This window comes from Lissotriton helveticus, chromosome 2_1, assembly GCF_964261635.1.
Source record: "Lissotriton helveticus chromosome 2_1, aLisHel1.1, whole genome shotgun sequence".
Taxonomy (NCBI): Eukaryota; Metazoa; Chordata; class Amphibia; order Caudata; family Salamandridae; genus Lissotriton; species Lissotriton helveticus.
Genome location: NC_136059.1, coordinates 1,292,413,329 through 1,292,430,551, shown reverse-complemented (window position 1 = coordinate 1,292,430,551; position 17,223 = coordinate 1,292,413,329). Strand labels below are relative to the sequence as shown.

At 42.4% G+C, this 17,223-nt stretch overlaps 1 long non-coding RNA gene across 1 annotated transcript in view; it reads right to left on the bottom strand.

The window, feature by feature from the left end:
- The window catches only part of LOC144819722 (uncharacterized), a 228,749-nt gene extending 212,175 nt beyond the window's left edge, over positions 1-16,574 (bottom strand). Inside the window, exon 1 of the long non-coding RNA XR_013607534.1 lies at positions 16,473-16,574. This is a non-coding gene — a long non-coding RNA (uncharacterized LOC144819722). The remainder of the gene's footprint in view (positions 1-16,472) is intronic.
- Between the last annotated feature and the right edge of the window lie 649 nt (positions 16,575-17,223).

Genomic DNA, 17,223 nt, shown 5'->3' with positions numbered 1-17,223 from the left:
ACTCATGGGCTAATATTGCTGCTGCAGATGCCCGACAAGTTGGTGGTGCTAAGCCTGAGCCTTTGATAGCAGAACTCCCTGGTAAAATAGTTGATTACATGAAAACGATAATGCCTGCAATACGTGTAAATTGGGATAAGTTGTTTGCATGCAAGCAGAAGAAAGAAGAAACGGTCTCAGATTTCTTCACCAGGTTTGAAGAAACATTTGTCGACCACAGCGGTCAAGATATGACCACAGAAGGTGGTCAGAGATTGTTCGTCGACAAATTCGTGCACAATCTGCTTCCAGAATTGTGTAAAAAGTTAAAGTATTCAGAAAGTTCTTGGGCTGTGTCATCTTCAGCCCAGATATTGGCTACTGCACAATATTATGAAAATAGAGACAAGGACGAGAAAGATAGAGCAGAAAAGAAAACTAAGGAGTTGAAAACGAAGGTTTTGTTACAGCAAGCATATCCGCCACGTAGTGGTGGTGGACAAAACAATAGTGGTCAGAATAACTATCAGAATAATTTTCAGCAGCCTCAACAGTATCAGAGGAACTCGCAAAGAGTCGAGTACACTCAGCCACGTGTCCCTGTAGGCCCCAACCAGTGTTCGTATTGCAAGGAAGAGGGTCATTTCAAGTATAATTGTCCTATTTTGTTACAGCGTGCAAATGGTGGTTCTAGTGCAAGAGGTCGTGGTGTTCAGCAAACGCCTAGAGGTAGAGGACGTGGAAACGTCCCCCAAAACGCACGTCCCCTTCCACCCCAAAATTCTATGAATAGGTTTGATCAGCAGAACAACGCATCTGACAGGACAGCTCAATACTATGTTGATGATTACTATACAGGAGATGAGTATTTGGAGGGTAATGATTGCTAGGACAGCCATAGACAAGGAGAGGGAGTTGTTTCAGTTCCAGTAGATCAGAGTGGACCTTACGTTGAGGTGATTACATCAGGTGTGTCAGAGCCTTTTCTGTTGGATACTGGTGCTACAAAGAGTTCTATTATGCACTCCAAACTCCCTGGCGCACCTTTGTCTGGCGAAATGAACATTTCTGTAGGTTTTTCTGGCACCCCAGTTAGAAATCCGATTTCTGACCCTTTGTCTCTTTCTGTTGGTCCTTGCGAATTCAAAGCACCCCTTATTCTGACAACAGGTTGTGGCGAAAACTTGCTAGGATTGGATTTGTTAAAAAGATTGTATGCGACTTTGTACTGTTCTCCTTCAGGAGTACGACTTACTTTAGGTAAGAAAGTGGTTTCTCCCATGTATTTGTCGAGGGATAAACTTCCAGCAGAATTGTCGTTTCTTCCAGATATCCTTTGGGCCTCTGGTCCTAATGATGTGGGTCTTTTAGAAATACCACCATATGTTGTAACATTGAAAGCCAATGTTCAAATGCCACACTAGGATATCTAGTGAAGGTGAAAAAGCTTTGCTAGCGATCGTTTACGAATTGATTGAAAAGGATGTGATTGAAGAAACACGAGGCAACGTTTGCAATAGTCCTGTTCTGCCTGTTTTAAAACGAACTGATCCCTCTCAGCCACCTGTGTACAGATTTGTGATTGATCTTAGAGAGGTGAATAAAATAGTTGTGCCACAATTCCCAGTTGTCCCCGACATTAGCACATTATTGACTATGATTCCAGCTTCTGCCACTTGGTCTTCCGTGATTGACCTGAAGAATGCTTTCTTCAGCATTCCGATTGCTGAAGAAAGCAGGGATATTTTTTCCTTCAGTTTGGGAGGTCGCAGCTTCCGCTTTAAACGCGCTCCTCAGGGCTACTGTGAAAGTCCGTCAATATATAGTCAAGCTCTAAAAACACAGCTTGATACGATTATTCTACCTGAAGGTGCTGCCCTTATTCAGTATGTGGATGATTTGCTCATTGCTGCAGACACTGAGGAAATTTGTAAAAAGGCCAGGCTGTCATTGTTGCGTCATCTGTGTGATTTTCATCACAAGGTGTCACTTTCCAAACTGCAATATTGTCGACAAGAAGTGACCTACTTAGGTCACCTCTTATCGAAGGAGGGAAGGAAACTGACCCCAGAAGCATTCAGGCAATAGCGAAATTGAGTGTGCCAAGAACACAGAGAGAAGTGCGTGCTTTCTTGGGCATTACATCGTACTGTAGACAGTGGATTCAAAATTTTTCGTTATTGGCCAAACCTTTGGTGGCATTAACATGTAGAGCCACACCCAATCCCATTCCTTGGTCTGAAGAGTGTCAGAAAAGTTTTTCTGAATTACGCACAGCATTATGTTCGGCTCCTGTGTTAGGTACCCCCAACTACAGTAAGCCTTTCACATTGTATGTCCACGAGAAAGAGGGCTGTGCATTGTCAGTGTTGACTCAGTTGTTTGGAGGTAGGCAGCGTCCATGTGCCTATTTTTCGTCGACTTTGGATCTGGTAGCTAGAGCATTGCCAAGTTGTTTAAGAGCCACAGCAGCAGCAGCTGTTTCTATTCGACAGTCTGCTGGTCTAGTAATGAATAATACACTAGTCGTGATGGTCCCACATGCAGTAGATAAGTTGTTAAATAGAACCAAGACACAGCACTTAACTAGTGCTCGGTTGTCAGGTTACGAATTAACATTGTTAGCGAGTCATGTGCACATAAAAAGGTGCAATACTTTAAACCTAGCCACATTGTTGCCAATTGTAGAGGAATCAGGTGTTTCAGAACAGCACGATTGTTTTCTTAGAACAGAGGAAGAGACGAAAGGGAGAGCAGATCTATCCGATACTCCTCTTGCTGAATGTGATGGTACATTGTGGGTGGATGGTTCATGCTTCAAGCTCCCGAATGGTGACACGACTGCAGCATATGCTGTAACGACTTTGCATACAATTGTTGAGGCTGCACGTGTGCCACATAATTCAGCTCAAGCAGCAGAATTAATCGCACTCACGAGAGCATGTGTGTTGTCTAAAGGAATGAAAGTGACTATCTACACTGATAGTCAGTATGCATTTGGAGTGGCTCACAGTTTTGGACGATTGTGGAGAGAACGTGGGTTCCTGACTTCGCATGGAGCTAAGATTCAGCATGGTCAGTTGGTGAATGAGCTTCTTGAATCACTGACCTTGCCTCTGCAAATGGCGATTGTGAAATGTAGTGCTCACAAGAAGGTGACTGATGATGTTGGTCGTGGAAATGCATTTGCTGATGAGATCGCGAAAGAAACGGCAAGGAATGTAATGAGCCGAATGTATGTTGCAGGCCCTGCAAGATGGACTGGTGATGTTGGAATGTGTGAAGACACGATAGAGAGTGTGAAGTCCATCCAAGCTGAGGCCACAGAGAAAGAGTTGAGCACGTGGAGAGAAAGTACGGGTAGAATGGATGCAAATGGTTGCTGGATTGAATTATCAGAGCATCAGAGATGGTTGTTACCCGATGCATATGTGCTTGCAGTGGTTACAATGGCTCATGGAATGGCTCATATCAGCGTAAAAGGGATTTGCGAGTTGTTGGCTCCAGTATGGCAAAATTCAGGAATTCCCAAGTGTGCAGAGAATGTCGTCAAGAATTGCATGGTATGTCTGAAGCACAATCCTGGTAGGGGAACCCCAACTCCAGCTGGTCATTTTGCACCTCCTACGTATCCGTTCGAGGTTTTGCAGCTAGATTTCATTCACATGGAGAGGTGCAACAATTTAAAATACGTACTCGTTGTTTGTGCCTTCTCAAGATGGGTAGAAGCCTATCCCCTAAAAGACAACACTGCTTTGTCCACAGCAAAAGCCCTTGTGAAAGAGTACTTCACCAGGTTTGGAATGCCTAGAATGGTCTGGTCTGATAATGGAAGTGAATTTGTGGGTCGTGTGATGAAGAGAGTGTGTGAAGGGCTAGGTATTCGGCAGAAGTTCCACGCTGCAAATCACCCCCAATCAGCTGGATTAGTAGAATGCTACAACGGCACTTTAAAACTTAAACTGGCCAAAATCCAAGCGAGCACAGGTCTTAAATGGCCTGATGCTCTACCCTTAGCACTCCTGTCCACCAGAATGACTGTGCATTCACGAGTGAAACTTAGCCCTTATGAGATAGTTTTTGGCCGGCCAGCCAACATATGGGGAGTGCCTAGACCCACTAAGTTCAGCGAGCTTGAACACCCTGTTTTGCTTGATTATCTGTATGAATTGACGGCTAAATTGCGTGTTTTGCATCAACAGGTTCACGACACCCTGCCTCCGGTCTCTGAGACTCCAGGTCACGCCATCGACCCTGGATCCTGGGTGTTGGTCAAGAACTTCCAGAGAACTAAAAACGACCAGCCCAGGTGGACCGGACCGCACCTCGTCCTTCTTTCCACAAGATCAGCCGTTCGGGTGGAGGGGAAGGCCAACTGGATCCACGGGATCCATTGTAAAAGAATCCCTTTTTCTCTGCCTTATGACCAGTGGGTCCAGAAGGGTGTCGCTGACCCTGAACCTGAAATCGTGCCACATGTCATACCTTTCAGTGATGCACGTGTAAAAGGAACTAACTCTGAATGTGAAAGCGAGAACATTTTGCACAAGGCTGTGCCACCATCCAAGCGAATGAACACTACAGAGCCTGAACTCTTGTTTCAGGATCACACCATACCAGGAAAACAACGGTACAATTAGGCCGAGACCTATGGACAAATAAAGTAATTCTTTTTTTCCTTCCAAGTATTTTTAAAAGCGCAGCTCTCCCATCTGAAGAAAACTTGCTTATTTTTTGTTTTTCGAACAGCCATCCGGATTCCGCTGTTAGGGCCGCGATTGCTTAAAGTCTTTTGAGTGCAGCTGACGACGTTAGGTCGGCAGTTCTGGTTGGTCTAAGGGAGTTGCCCTGGACTGACAGAAGCATTCCTTAGCAGAATCAACCACCCGTCGCGGGCAGCACTTTAGAGAGGATGGAGTTTTCCGAGATGGAGAGACCTGCCAAACCAACGAACTTTAAACGCAAATTATGTAAAGTGATGACAAAGAAAAGCTTTTTAATATTGTGTATTTGTATGTTATTCAGTATGATGATATTTTTAATAAGTTACGCTTTATTCTCTTTTCATGTAACATTTGCACCCACTACATCACCCATACCTCCTCCTACTGTTTCCTCTCACTCTTTCCACCCTCTTCCTGACCATGAATCCAATAGGAGATTGGAGTTCATTAATAACTCCTTTGTTCAGCTCTTGCACCAACACCAACTTGTAATGAACACAACTAACTGTTGGGTGTGCGGTCTTATGCCTCACACAACGGATAAAGGTATCCCTTATCTGGTCCTGCCATTCAGTCACAATGGTTCTGTATGGGCATATAGGACAATGTTCATATATGCACACGAAATCTACCCCCTACGTTCTGTAACAGACAATCCTAGAAAAAGTGCTCTAGTCAAGGGTATAGTAGACATGATTAAGGAAGGTATTTCTTATGAGACTATCCCGAGAGATGAGACACTAATATACATAGGATGGAACATGACTGGATATGGAGCTACTCTGAGTGAGAAACAGCAAGCTAAGAGATCTTCCCCGATTTGGATTGTACCCCATCAGGGTCATCTGTGTCTGCAAGGTAATGGCATGAATCCCAGGGCTCAGTTAGGGAAGAGTATCTGCACTAAAACGTATGTTTTTGCAGCCCAGACTTCCCCCGCGTTTTTAGCAGCTAAGGGTACTTATTTCATCTGCCATGATAGAGCCTATACATGGTTGCCCCCTGACTTTTCGGGCTCATGTTTTGTTTCATTTCTGTTGCCCCACACCTACACAGCAGCGGCAGATTATCACAGGACAAGGATAGTTAGAGGTGTCTTGAGTACAGAAGACACTGCAGGTCAAGAATTTGGGGACTTTGCAAAGGTTTTTCTGCCGTTCTGGGGGTCCATGGCTAACAGCAGGAACATAAGGCAATTAACAAGGGTAGTTGAGTCCACCGTGATTGAAACTGCTGGTGCCCTTAGTAACTTGACTGCTGAGCTCCAGTCGGATCGACTTATGACCCTTCAGAACAGGGTCGCGTTAGATGTCATACTTGCAGACCGAGGTGGGGTATGCAGATTGATCCAATCGAGTTGCTGTGTTTTCATCCCAGATAACGCTCTAACGGTGTACCAGGCCATCTCCAAACTACATAAGATTTCCGAATCTATTCATGTGGATAAAGGAGATTGGTCGTTAATGGGATGGTTCTGGGAACTGATATCCGCCTGGGGATGGAAAATTCTGATGGTCATTGGGATGGTCTTAGCCATTCTTTTCCTGTTCTGTCTATGCGTGCAGTGTGCTCCTGCAATATGTGGCCTTTGTGTCACATCATGTGTAAGGAAGCCTGTATCAAGAGATGAACTGAGTACTAGAATGATGTTACAGCAACATCTCAATGACTTTAAGAATATAGATCTGGACTCAGATTAACATGAGGATAGATTAATTGCCTATGTAAGGGCAAAAGGAGGGTTTGTGGTTCTGAAAATTCTGGACTTGTGTAATCATTCTGGACTCGAGAATTAAAACTTCGTCGAAACATGACGAATTTGGTATCAAAAGACCGAGAATGACGAGTACACTATGTACAAGCATTTCCAGCATATTCGAGTGACGATTTCACCCTGATATGGCCATTATCGTTTTCATCCCCTGGCTTCCATTTTGTATACGGCAGCCATTTTGTGTGTTGCCCTTAACATAGGCCCTAATCCAGCCAGATTCAATCCCAAAAGGACACGTACACCTTCATCGACTTTCCTATGACCTGTGCAAGTTGGAACCATTGCCCCAGGCCGAACTCGTTAGGTCAGTTCCCCTCCCAGTGGCCGAACAAGATAGCATCAAGGCTCAACAAGCCATAAAACCATTTTCAGCGCACACACCTGCCGTATCTTGCTCGCATCTGTCTCTGCTCTTTTTGCTTCACTTGCTTTATGGTGGGGAGGGGCCCGTTTTATGGAGGGTCCACCGATATCTGATGAAATGTTGGGCCTTGCCGGGTGATTTGTTGTAGGCAGCACGAAGTGAAATATGGACATGTCATCATGACTCTGCTTTTTCTTTGTATTGAAAATATATCAATGATTTACTGTAAAACCAAGAATGTTTGCCTGAAGCTTAAAATTCTGTATAAGAAGAGAAGCCTGACTTTGTAAATTTGAGCAGTCTCCTGAGAATATACTTCCCGTGTGTTGTACTTCTAGGACACTTGTTACCTTGGTTGCAGCCAATAAAATCGATCCTTGATTTCACCTAGAAGACTCTGAGTTTCAGTGGTCTGAATCAGGAAGGACTCGAGGTCTCTGGGTGTACCCTGACACCGCTGGGTTGCCGGTTCTGTGCCGGTTCTTAAAAACCCAGTACCTCAAGGTCTGCTAAGTAGATCATGTATATGCAGCTGTTCTGGTAAGTTGTACTCAAAATCCGAACATTTTGCTCACTGTCCAAGTTCTGTTCTACTACATATGTCACTCCTTAGATAGGCTGTACGTAGGGTTTGACCCCAGAGATATGACCCTAAACATCAGAGATGCTTTTTAAGTTTCATTTAGTTATATGCACACTATCAGAGGTATATTTTCAGTTATAGCTCCAATCTCCAAGCTATACTGCTATTGACATACCTATATTTAAAAAGGAAAGAGTCACTAAAACACCCACTGACACGCTGGCAAAGATACTTAAAACTGCATTGTTGCACACTTACAGCTCTTATGTACCCAGTGGTATGGGAGGCAGTGGCACACACAGTTAATTACCCCAGTACTAACTAAAACAGCCAGTAAGGGATCCATACAGATGGTTACATACATATTTAGAGATCCAAAGAGTAACTAAAAAAGGCAGCCATGTACCAACATACTTTTTTTACATACCCATTCTTATAGGCACTGACACTTTGAGTTAGGTATGAATTGGAGAATTAGTACAAATATCTCATACATCCGGGGATCTAGAGGGCAGATATACAAGCCCCCTGTGTCACCAGTACGTCACTTTTTGTGACTTAGTGGTGGAGCATGTTACTGCTACATATTTAAAAGGCCAGGAATAGCCACCCTGCGTGTCTTTTCCTGTCCTTGTAAATATATCCCCTTTACACGCAGCACTTTACGTGAAAGGGGTGTTCCATGGGTGTTGCTGTGGGTCTTCCCACGCAACACCCATGGAAAAAGACACATTTTCAGATTTACGAGGAATCATAAATCAGGATATGCGTCTGAATGTCACGCCACCCTTGGGGTGGCGTAGCGAGGTGCAACATTCTCCTCATTTTTTCCTCTTTCAATGCGTGTTGACTTCTACAGCACACATTGAAAGAGGAAAATGCCTGTAGTGATTTTTTGTGCAGGAAGGTGCCCCTTCCTGCACAAAAACAATCTACCCATGACTCAGGCATCCTTGCACCATGGTGCTACGGTGCCTGTGCCGGCGCATGGCAGCTGTTTGTGCGCCAGCGCAGGGGGAAGCAGAGGAATGCAACATATTATTGTAAATATGTCGCATTCCTGTGCTTTGGAAGTGCCACAGCATGGCGCAGCCAAAAGGCTTGCGCTGCCAAGCTGCGGCACTTCCTTGAAAATCTGTCCTCTGGTCTTTAAAAATGTCTCAGTGCTGCTCCAGTAGATTGAATATATGCACTTGGAAACTAAAATCATCACTTTTGTACTAACTAGTTTTCTTCAAAATCATTATTTAATAGTACATTCTGTACAAGTCAATGTATCTTTTATTTGCTTTCTAGATATCCACTTCTATTTTAAAAATAAATTTCACAACAGCTGATAAACTTTGAACAAGAAAGAAACAGAAAATACACTACTACCACCTTCAAACTCATAAAAAAATAGAACATAAGATGGATAATGTGAAGAACAAGAATAGAGAAGCTGGTATGCGTACTAAGCAGTTCTTGAAAAAAAGAATCTGGAAAAAGTAAAATGAGAATAGAATGCTATGTAGAAACTGAACTATATCTTCAAGTGGGAAAAAGGAAGGAATATAAGTCTCTCACAGTAGGAAACATCCTAAGGAAACAGAATGTATTTAGAAGATAGAAACAGTTTAACCTTTTGAATGCTATGGGGATTTTTCCCCTGTGCTGGAAATTCATGAACCCCATTATTCATGACGAGCTGGGCTCGTCATGAGCGTGCGAGGAGGCTACTGCATGACGAGCCCAGCTCGTCATGAGCGTCGAAGGGGTTAAGGAGTTATGGCCCACATGCATCATTGTTGGTACTTGCGATTCCTCAATTGCGAAAATTAAGGAATCACAATTTAGAAATCGCAAATACCTATGCATTAAAAATTCACATATATTTTTGCGATTTCTTATTTTTCCTTATTTGCGATTCCCAATTTTGCGAATCGCAAATAAGGAATCCCTTTACATTGATTCCTATGAGCCTAGAGGCCCATAGGAATCAATGGGAAGGCATTCTCATTTTGCGATTCGCAATTAAGGAATCGTAAAATGAGAATGCAATTTCTAGGGTGCAGGGGGGGGGGTCCAAAGGACCCCCCCCTGCACCCCTGAAATGTAACATACAGTCCATTTTTCACACATATATGCCCAAGGGCATGTGCGAGTATAAAATGAAAGTGTCAAAAATGCACTTTTGTGCATTTTTGAAACTTTTCTAAAATTACCATGAAGGTTGACTTCATGCTAATTTAACACTTCTAATCTGCGAATTCGCAAATTTTTTCAGATGATGCATTGCATTTAAGAAATCGCAAAATTGCGATTTCTTAAATGCAATCGCAATTTAAGAAATCACAAATAAATTGTGATTTCTTAAATTGCATAAAAGCCAAAAAGGTTAATGCATCCCAAAACAAAGAATTGTATTCGCAAACGGCCGAATTTTGCAATTCGCACCGTTTGCGAATGCAAATCAGTTTGATGCATGTGGGCCTATGAGCTAAAATATTTCGGCCTAGAGTAGTACAGAATTTGCTAAAACGGATCAAGAAATATAACAGGACTAGTGCTGCACTTAAGCAAAAGGAAAATATTGAACGCATTGTTGAGAAATCATTTGTTTAAGAGGAGTTATTTATCTTAATACACTAGACAAAACAATAGTTTGTATGTAGAAAAAAACTAAACATGTGGAATTGTAGTAGTACTTGCAGTGCTTGTCAGCAATCAATTGACATACTTTGAGAACTTTTAAGTGAAATTTCAGATTGAAGTATCAAGCGAAAAATTGCAATTTTGCAAGGATTAGATCCATGCAAAGTCAGAGAGTAAAGTGATTTACAGGGATGTTCACTGGCATGTCTAACAAAGAAAATGTGCACAAGCCATTTCCATCACTTCAGGATGTTTGCTGTATATCATTCTAAAATAAGAAACTTGGTTAGTAGACTTTACTATTTGAAAACTACTGATGTATGTTTAGGAGTGATTAATAAAAGTCTATTGCATGGTGCAGTAGCAGACGTAGAAAAAAGTCTGTTGTAGATATTATGTTTTGCACAAACGAATGAGGGGCAAGATGGTGGACACGACCGTGTCCGAGTGAGGCAGGCGAAAGGTGCTCTCCACCGGTCCAACACCTCTATATTCCTGACCCGAGGGAGAGCTGTCTGCTGGAGATCAAACACTGACTAAACATTGATGGATGCTAACAGCTAGATAATCGCGAGGTGTTTGCTTAAACGCTGCCTCAAATCCTTTCCAGGAATGTTCCTCTTTTACTTGGCACAACTTTATCAACTGCACTATCGGCGTGCAATCCATATAACTGCTAACCGGAGCTTGGCGGCAGGCGTTGTGACAGAGAGCTCTGGGTTGTGGCGTAAGAGAATCGCAGCGGCTCCTGGACGGATGCTGCAGTCGAGCGATGCAGTGAGCGATGCAGTGAGCGATGCAGTGAGGGATTCTTTTCTATTCTGTGAGAGTTCCGCAGCATCTGCCTCGCAAGCCACGGAGTCGAGTGGCACAGCGTGGGGCTCTGGCTTTCCTCAGGAGAACATTGCAGAACCACCAAAAAAGGTAGTGGAAAACCAGGACCAGAGTTGGAGTCGGAGCGCCACGAGAATCATGGGCCCGAAAAACGCCGGTGCTGCCCAAAGACCCGTGCCACGGCAGCCATGGCAGCTAATGCAGTACTTTCCCCTTCTCCAGCTCCAGCTCATGCTTTGACACCGGTGGGTGCCCTGGACAGACCCGAGCAAGAAGCTGGCTCAACCACTCGTACTATCCTAAAAATCATGCTCTCTTCCCCCGGGGCTGGATCTGTCAAAGATAATACAGGTGCCAAAAAGAAGATCCCGAGCATGTTTAAAAAGAATCAACCCTCAGCCAGAGGGAAGACATTTCCGGCTGCTGAAACAGTGACAATGATAAACAGAGACAATTGTGCCGATCTTTTAGGTAATAGCATTACAGCCTTGCTTGCTATTAGTTCATCATCTGAGTCAATTGAGTCAACTATGGGCATCTCCTCAGCACAACAAAACCTACCAGGTTCGCAAGTGCAAGAGTAGGAGCAGGAGCAGGAGGTGTATTGAGAGCGAAGTGGAGTATGCTGACACTGTTGCTCTGGACACTGCTGGCTCCAGTAGCGCGCATCAGGTGGATAATGTTTTATGTGAGAATGGTAGTGCAGCAGCGCTAATAGCGCTAATAGAACCGGATTCTGGGGACTCTGGCACAAATTTCTTCTCTATGTCAGTCTTCTATAATAACTCTGAGAACAGGAGCATTGAAGGGGATTGACCTGATGAAAGAAGCGTTACCAGCTCAGCTCCTCCGGATGAAGATGAAAACAGTCTTCTGGTCCTCGAAAGTATTAATACAGTTAGAAAACTGAAGAATGGCACTCAGTTAATCTCCCATAAAGGTCTCTCAGAACTTAATGATGGATCTCCTTTGCTGTCTCATTCTTACGGTGTAGGGCCCAATGAAAGACGGTCTGCCATTGAAGGAGTACAGGGAGAGGATTTGTGCTCCACAGAGTCAATACAGAACAACGTCACCTTAGCTACTATATACCAGGCAATAATGTCACATCGGGAGGAGTCTAAGGCAGAAGGACTCAGATTGCAGAACATGGTGTGCAGACTCCAGAATACGGTGCGCCGCATGAGTAAGAACTGTCTTATCTTCCCTTCAGTCTCTTCTGGATGACTTTACCTGGAAATTGACTGATTTAGAAAACAGATCAAGGCGGAATGACATTTGTAATTTAGGTATACCTGAAGGAAGCGAAGGGACAGACATTCGCCCATTTGTCATCAATCTGTTTTTGGAAGCATTTCCAGAACTATCTAAGTGGAAGTGGGAACTTGATTTGCAGAGGGTGCATAGATTTCCTTTTCAGAAACGTAGGGGCAAGACTGGAGTAGAGGGCAAGCCCAGAGCCATTTTGATCTGTTTGAACAACTTTCTACTTCGTGAGTTCCTGTACGACTTAGCTAGACCAGACCGCAAGTGGCGTGGCTAGGAGTGCAAATTCTTTATGCGCCCAGACTACTGTCAAGCCACAGTACAGCTGCGATGGCATCTCCGCCAGCTGATCCCTCAATCCCAAGCTAAGGGGGCGCAAATATATTTATTAAATCCTGCAAAACTTAAACTTATATTTAAGGATAAAACAGTATTTTTTATCTCAGAAATTGCTGCAAAGGAATTCTTGGGATCAATATAGTGGGATGGCTGGAAGGTATTGTTAAGGGGTTGACTGTTTGATTAACAACTCTCCCTTTTTCAGTGATTCTGTTGTTTATTACGTTTATTCCAGCTAGAGGGTAGGGGGGTTTCGGTGGGAGGCACCTTGTCCTTTCGCTCCATCACCAATAGGGACTAGACAGTCCCTTTGCCTCATTTGGGTGTTTGCATGGGTGGTCGGGGAAGGGCTTCAGGGTGGGATAATTGGGGAGGGTGTTTGGGGTAGGTTGTGGGGGCAAGGAATAATAAATTTTTGTGTTTATATAGGAACAGCTTATTTAGTATGATTACAATTTTCTTCACTAAATGTTTTGACTTGTTTGGAATAGCAAATCTTATGCTTATACTCAGAAGGGAGCAAATCATTTCAGTCATGATAACTCAACCTCATTGTGATAATGGGTAGATATGTAGTCGGCTCATGGAACATTTGCGGGTGATACTTAAATCAATGAAAGTAGATTTATTATGTTTACAAGAAACCCACATTGCATGGAACAACAGGGGCTGGTTGAAAGATCTAGGGTTAGAGCTAGTTTGTTGTACACGACAAGGTACTACCACCAGGGGGGTGGCAGTTCTGAAAAGGTATGGATGGGGGGGGGAATGCAAACGGGTGAAAGAGGATCCTTGTGGTCTTTGGGTGATTGTGGAATTATGGTTAGATGGTCGGGCTTTAACCATATGCTCTATTTACGGCCATAACCTCGATGATCCTTGTCTGCTGAACAACCTTAGTATTGAACTAGCCCAATGGCCCTCACCCCTGATTCTTTGTGGGGACTTTAATCTTCACTTACCTGGGAGTGTAGACATAACTAGCGATTACTGCTATACAGGGAAAAAAAGACAAACAGCCTGATTCATGTAGGTAAATTGCACTCGCAAAGGGCCAGATTCTGAGAATCTGGCCCTTTGCGAGTGCGATTTTTGCATTTGGTATTCATGATAACAAATGCAAAAATCGCTATTTAAGAAGTCGCAAATATGCGAGGAATAGCATTTAAGGAATCTCTAATAGAGATTCCTCAAATGCTATTCATGAAACATCAAGAAATAGCGATTTTGAACTTTTGGGGCCGCTATTTACCGACAGGTCAGACCTGTCGGTAAATAGCAAAAACTCAGAAAAATGCTTTTAAAAGCATTTTTCAAAGTTGCATGTAGCACACACACATGTCCTTTGGACATGTGTGTGCGCAACACCTGTCCAAAAGTGCATTTTAGGGGTGCTACAGGGCGTCCTTTGGACACCCCTGGCACCCTTAAAATCGCTATCTTAGTTGCGAGTAGCAAATTGCTACTCGCAAATCCCCATTCATTCCTATGGGCCTCTTGGCCCATAGGAATGAATGGGGAGTATTTGCGAGTAGCAAATTGCTACTCGCAAATAAAGAACATGTAGGAATCGCTATTTAAGTAGCAATTCCTACATGAATGCCGTTTTGCGTGTCCTCAATAGCGAATCGCTATGATTCGCTATTAGGGACACGCAAAACGGCATGTACATGAATCAGGCTGAAACTTTCAAAGCAACAAATGGGCTAGTACAGGATTTTGGGCTTCTAAATGTCTGGTGTATGAAAGGGAATGGAGCGCCAGGAAACACCTATTACGCTGTACCACATCGTAAACACGTCCGCTTAGATTACTTCTTTGTGACGGCTGTACTCGCAAACTCTGCCAGGATTGATATCCAATGAGAAATCTGGTAACCCCAATATGCCATTGTAGGCTTGGGCAATAAGCAGTTGAGGCGAAAGACTGTCTACAAGGGATTTTATTTCTAGTTAATTTGTGATTATTTGATTCTATTTATGAGTAAGTCATACACAATCTCTGAAATGTCCCAAGGACAACAACACTGAATGTAGATTGATGATACAAAGCACACGGGAAATCTTATTTGTATAGAAAAGATTATATTTTATATATCAAAATTGGGAAGAGTACATTCAAAAGGAACAGATCAGCAAAAAATGTCATGAACAGATGTAAGATTCAATTAGTCAAACAGTTCATAACATACATCAGCTCCTAACATAATCAAAAAGCCACTATTCTCCAACAGAGAGTAAACATTACTTAGAAGACAATACATTTCTTTGGAGTTGATGAGGAAGTCGACGTTTCGGTTTTTTCTGGCTTCAGTCCATTAGACCATCATCAAGACGATTGTTTTTTTGCAAGAAAAGACCCCTATACTAATATAATACAATGTGTTACAACTTTTTGTAAACATAATTGTACTATCAACCAATTACAATTAAAAAGAAGGACATCCTTGTGCATTAAAAAATCATGTGCCATATGACATACATTTAGTGTAGAAAAAACATTAGTGCAATTCACAGGTGAAAACATGCTGAAAGTCTGTCACCACCATCACCCTAATACCTTAACAAAAAAGAGAAGGGGAGGAAAGCTTACTTCTGTTGTAAATAAATTCTGTAAAGGCAAACACAATAAATGTGGCCAGAGCTTGAAGTTGCAGTCAGGACCGCGTTGAAATTGCTAATGAAAGCAGAACAAAAATAAACAGGGAATGACCATGAATCCACTGTTTTGCCAATATCCTTAAAGGCAGATGATTTGCCAATAGGAAACATACCAGACGCACAGTCCAGATAAAAATTCTGTGAAGAGACCCAGCATAAATGGCAGTGTACTCTTTAATTGCATGGTTTTTCAATATTCTGTCAAAAGTAACATTATGGGTCTATGAAAAAACATTCCTTGGACCAAATATTACAGCGATATTGATCGAAAGACAACATTAAGTCACGAATCAAAGGAAATTGTTTTTCTTCTTATTTATGCTGGCTAGATAGCCAAAGCAAAACATACAGGAAATATGTAGTTAACACCACACAAGTAAGGCTACAGCACTCACAATGCGGGCTGACTTATGTTTTTCACAGCCCTATTAATGTTTAAAGAAGCGGGCACAATTGTGTCTAGAGTCCGAATTAAACAATCACAGACATAGGTCAACCATGCTACCCAGACCTGTGTCCATGACCTAACAGTAAAAAAAAAAACATGAAGGTCACACAGATAATGTAAAATCGTCTAGTTAACTTCGACGAAAGTGCAAAAGACATAACCTCGGTTATGGTGATTACACGTAGATTAAGTTACACACCATACGGTATCAACTCAATCAGTCAAAAATATTTCATATACAAGACCAATGGGGACTACTACGTGGATTCCCTAAGGCATGTTAAATGTGAAGCAGCTTACAGGATAATCGTGAAATGGTGCCAATGAAGGCTCCAGACGTAAAAAATGCCCGACTATGTAACAGTATAACATCGGGCCCATAATCATATGTATAAAGAGGAACCTAACGTTAAACCTCTTATAGAAAAAACCACCGGAAGTCTTATGGTGGCGTAACACATGTGCCGTCGGTTGTTAAATCTAGCACTCATTTTTTTATTAAATTACAGCTATTGATACACGGAGCGGTATCACATTTTAAACCATCATCCAAAGTTCATATCACAAAACAGTGGAGCTGTTGTCGAGCCGTAAATCACAATAGATGCGGCCGAAAGTGTTTTATCAAACTATGAGGCACAAGTCAGTAGAAATGACATTATCGAACCGTGCATCATGACTAATTCGGCCAACACCGTTAGCAGAATTGGAATTAAAACGCACAGCGCATGGCCAATAAAATAGTAACGTTTATCTGACAGGATGCCACACAGATCTAAAGTTACCGCCCACTGTCATTGCCAATATATAATAGCATATTTAAGAAACCCAATCCCATGCACTATGATTGCTGCAGTAAGTACTTACATTTCACGGAAAACTCGTCGGTAACAACATTTGACGCAGGAGAATCCAAGCATAAATTGCATGGACCTCAACGCTTACTATTTAAAGGTGCTGACTAAGAAGCATAACATCCGGTCTTCCCAGGGGAAGTTTGGGAAATAGTCCAATTTCTAGGAAGGCAGCGGCCATTTTGAAATGTCTATAACCCTGTGTATGACAAAATCGATATCTAAAAGTCATACGTTGTAAGAGCAATTTTGCCAAGGTAAGGAGGGACAGAGTGGTATTTATATTTATATTAACTGGGGAAAACATAGAATACAGTTAACATTTGAAAAAAACATACCTGAAAGAAATTCTAAATCATCTGCACGTCTTATAATGATATTGCTTACAGTCAGATTTACAACTTTCTTACAAAAAACGGCAAAGATCTCAGTAACAGCAGTTTCTTTCTGACTATGACCCCCTAAAATCAGATTACAGAGTCAATGTTAGAAATCTGATACCTAGATCACACTGATAATAAATGGCATGCATATATAACATGTAATACAGCATTTAATCATAAGAGTTTAGATGCTCAACATTATGTTATTAATGACAGTTCTTTAACACACATCAGATTTAGTGGAACATGATTGAATTTAAGATTGATCAATGGTGTTAAATACACAGAAATCACAGTGGCAAATCAAACTGAACAATGATAATAGTTGCATGAACTATACTGAATAACATGCTGTATAAAGAACAGCTAGAGTCATGTCAA